This window comes from Chinchilla lanigera, unplaced genomic scaffold (assembly GCF_000276665.1).
Source record: "Chinchilla lanigera isolate Chin_1 unplaced genomic scaffold, ChiLan1.0 scaffold00002, whole genome shotgun sequence".
Classification (NCBI taxonomy): domain Eukaryota; kingdom Metazoa; phylum Chordata; class Mammalia; order Rodentia; family Chinchillidae; genus Chinchilla; species Chinchilla lanigera.
Genome location: NW_004955403.1, coordinates 32,254,246 through 32,258,577, shown reverse-complemented (window position 1 = coordinate 32,258,577; position 4,332 = coordinate 32,254,246). Strand labels below are relative to the sequence as shown.

Genomic DNA, 4,332 nt, shown 5'->3' with positions numbered 1-4,332 from the left:
AGTACAAATGCATAGATAGGGCCTGTCAAAATAATGCAAGAATTAGCTTAAATAAAAAGCACTCACTAGAGTATCCCTAGACCGATTTAAACAACAAAATAAATAGTAGTATTGAATTATAATCCAGGTTATAAAATAAATACACTTGTGTCTATAGGAAGTAAAGAACAGGGTAAAAATACAAGCAAGAAGTACACCAACCAAAGGCACAGCCCCAGTGAGCCACCTTCTCCAAATGGACCCTACCTTCCAACTGCACACACATTCATGAACAAAAGTGCAATAATCCACAGCTGAACTAAACATGGTGACACAAAACTGTAATCTCAGAACTCTGGAAAGCTGAGGTAGGAGGATCACAAGTTCATACCTAGCCTGGGCAATTTAGCAATATTTTGAGGCCCCATCTCAAAGTGCAAAAAAGTTCCTGAGGATATTGCTCGCTGTAATTGGAAAAACAGTTATACTGTTTTAGCTAAGAAAAGCCAAACAGGATAATTAATGGCATTTCTTTACGAAGAAGTCAAGTGTCTAATGTCTCTTTTTTATATAAGGCAAACTTTCTCTGAATATAAAAGAAAACCTGTACAATTTTTTTTAGTGGAGAGACCCTATGATATCTGCATATATCCTGACACTTATACCTAATTTCTCCCTGAAATCTAACAGCTATCATGTGTCAGGAGCTGCTGATAACCTTCAAGCATTTTGCATGACCCAGCCCATAACTGTTACCCTCAGACCTTTAACTAAGAAACATTCTCTCTTCCTTTATGACATCACATCCACAAGCAAATGTGGTGGGGTAGGGATGTACTGTAAAATTAACTACTGAGAGCCTATTCCTGGACATTCCTGAGGATACCTTCCATCATAAGCAGGTTATAGCTATTTTAACAATGACTTACCTATACTCTAACACAAGTTGCAGGTCAAAGGAGTAGCCATTCTTCTAGGCATAAATTATACTGATTTTTCAATATTACTTAGGTCCTGCAAATGCTTAGCCACATTTGGACCATATACTGTAATACCAGAGCAGTACTAATATAAAAGAAAATCTAAGAGGGATGTGGCTTATCAAACCTTGTACTTTTCTTTGTAATATGTCTATCATCTTTCATTCTCTAAGTCAATATGTTTTAAGAATCCAAATGCAAAGATAGATATACATATTGTCCAAAAATTTGGGATATAAATCTAATAGTGATCTCCTAGTTCTTGGTACTACTAAATTCAAAATTCCTTTTATGTTTGGTACTTAAAGAAAATTACATATTTTGTAGTTATAAATCTCTTTTGTCTCTTTTTTATCATCTCTGTTACTCAATATGTAATACAACAGGCATCGTTAATTTCCTACCAGTTTGTTTATAACTCTGTATTGTCTGTACTGTTCTTTTGCTATTTTGTAAAAGGTTGTCTGTCTGTTAATGTTTTCCTCCTTTTATTTTTAAAATTAAAAAAAACTTATTTGACTTATCTTGAGGAAGTTGAAAATACACACTAATAGTTTTGATCATAGGACTTCATGGGGCACTGGATTTTTAAAAGTTCTCAACTGGCACCTTAAAGGCCATAAACTTCTCTAGTATGTCATATTGATTACCTCTTACATAATATTACTCTTCTTTGTACTCCTAGGTTTGATATGCTTTAGGACTCCTGTATCTGCTTATTTTATTTCTATTTGGTTATAAGATTTCTAAATAGAAATCAAAATTTTGTCAAACTGTATTACTTCCAGCATAATTCATCTCAGTGAGGAGAATTTTTTATTCTTGCAAGAAAATAACCCTGCAGAATTTCCCGGGTTAGTAGCGAAAAATATCTTAAAGGTTATTCCTTGTATCTCCCTGGCTATAGCAGACAGCAGTTTCCAAATGTATCAATTTTCTATTGCTGAACAACGAGGTAGCACAAATTTAACTGTTTAAAATACTATGCATTTGTGAAATCATATTTCCACAGATCAAGAGATCAGAAAAGACTTTGCTCTAGTCAAGTCCTCTGTTCAGTCTGAGGAGTTAAGAGTAGGATGATCCTCACTTTGCTGTTCTTTTCAGGAATTTGAAATCTGATTGCACATTAAGTCTGTTGCTAGAATTCAATTTGTTGTAGCTGTATCGTTGTGCTCCTCAACTTCCAGAGGCTGCCTCTTTACACTGGAAGCTTTCCCCATGACATTCTGCCTCTCTTTGAGGCCACCTGGAAATATTCTTGCTTTTATGGCTTTTATCAGTTTAAGTCCATCCCATCCAAATAATGTCCCTCAGATCATTTAAATCCAGCTAACTAGATACTCCAGTTAATCTGAAAAATTACACCTTTGTCATGTAAGAAACTCAGTTGATATTTGTCATGTTTAATGATTCTGCCTACAGATGGAGGAAAGGGTTATGTAAAGACAGGCACATTAGGGGATTTTGATAGTTCATTTTAGCAGTTTGGCATATGCCTGTAATCCCAGCTCTTGTGAGGCTGAGGCAGAAGGATTGTTGCTAGTTTGAGGCCAGCCTGGGCTACAAAGTGAGCTTAAGGCCTGAACTGCATAACAAGGCCATGTCTAAAAAAAAGACTAAAAAAAAAAAATTATCTTCTCAACAGATATACATCATGCACTGCCCACTCATGAATCTTGTTGCCTATCATACATAAAGCATTTGAGAAAGCAAACTATCTCTTCTGACTTACCGTTATGGGATCCTCACAATATAATATGATGTAAATACTTTTCTTTCAGATCAATTTCAATATTATACTCATCTAAAGCCAAAAACAGCAGCTGCCATGTTGGTGGAGTTTCCTACAAACATGATTGTATAGTATACCCTAAAATTAACGATTCCTTACTTACCAATCATTGCTGCCTACTGAAAATATGTAACATTTGTGAGCAAAGGAGGCTTACTTTTTGATATTTGATTAACTTATTCTTTCCATATTTTATTTCATCATTGCAAAACTTAAATTATTTTACTTCCATTACAAGAAGGAAACTCATGGTTGACTTGTACCTCTTAAATATGTAAAAATTCATTAAAATACCCCAATTTATCCAAACATATCTAGAAATCCATATTTAATCTTCTTCCTTTGTCAAATATACCGAAGAATGAAATCAGAAAATATCAAGCAGGACATAATGTAACGAGATTAACTCATCACTAGTTTTTGCCCCAGAGGCAAAAACTACTCTAGGATGACAGAATTCTGTTTCTAATGCCTTTCATTTAAATAAAGACAAGAATATTTATGCACATCAGTGTAAGAAGTGCTTTGGAACCATCCGTGACTTCTGGAAACCTTTAGGGAAAGGAGAGTGCTTAGCTAATAGGAACTCAAATTTTGAATTGTTAGCAGATTAAAGCTTTATTTATTTATTTTAACTGAGAAATAATAATGTCATATATTTATGAAGTACACTATGATATTTTGGTCTATGCACACATTATAAAAAGATTCAGTCAAACTACTTAGCATATCCGGTACCCCCCCTACTCAGAGTGTGTGTGTGTGTGTGTGTGTGTGTGTGTGTGTGTGTCTGCTGAGAACAGGGAAAGAAATGGGAAGACATTCATCAAAGACATTCATCAAAGTTTCAATTAGACTGGAGGAATAAATTTTAATGCTATATAGTGCATTGCATTGTGATCAGTTAATAATGTTTTGAATATTTCAGAATTGTTGAAAGATTACTTAAGATTAAAAACATTGTAGTAGCTCTAATAGTTCCTAAGCAAGTTGACAATTAGCAAGGTAGATGCCCATTTAAAGAAATAACATAAAATTAAAAGAAAATTCCTGAGCTTATTGTACCCTAAATGAGCAATCTTTCTCCAAGTCCCAAACCCTAGATGCTCAAAAAGATATTATCTTTGAAGAAGTTCACAAAGAATAATTAATATTATATAATGTCATTCTTTGGCTCCCAGGTCACAAAAACTTATTTATTCCATTCAAGAAATCTCTAGCATACTGAGAACGACCTGAAGTGAAAACTGGAAAATTTTTATGTGACATTACCTACATGAGGGACAAATTTGCCACAGGACTCATACGGCAAGGTGAGGAAATAAATCTCAGTTCCTGTTGCTGGACTACCCTTGATGAGGGACACAAAAGAATTATAGTGTCTCACAAATCCATGGGGGTATACTTAATGAAAATAGAGCGATAGGTGGCCTCCAGCAATTAATTTACGTTTATCTGTACAAAAGTCTGTTTTTCTAAAACCAGACAGTGATGTATCTCTTTGGTAAATGGATGCTTTCCTTAAGGAAAAAGGCTGAAAGTGTTTTTTTTTTTTTTTTTTTTTTTTTTTTTTTTTTT

At 34.2% G+C, this 4,332-nt stretch overlaps 1 protein-coding gene across 4 annotated transcripts in view; it reads left to right on the top strand.

Annotated features, from left to right (window-relative positions):
* Positions 1-795: 795 nt before the first annotated feature.
* The window catches only part of Adam29 (ADAM metallopeptidase domain 29), a 23,843-nt gene continuing 20,306 nt past the window's right edge, over positions 796-4,332 (top strand). For 2 of the 4 annotated variants that reach the window (XM_013515226.1, XM_013515229.1), the window contains exons 1-2: positions 796-881; positions 3,936-4,067. The gene's annotated coding sequence lies outside the window, so the exon portion shown is untranslated. The remainder of the gene's footprint in view (positions 882-3,935; positions 4,068-4,332) is intronic. The other 2 variants (XM_005373529.1, XM_005373528.1) reach the window with 2 other exon arrangements.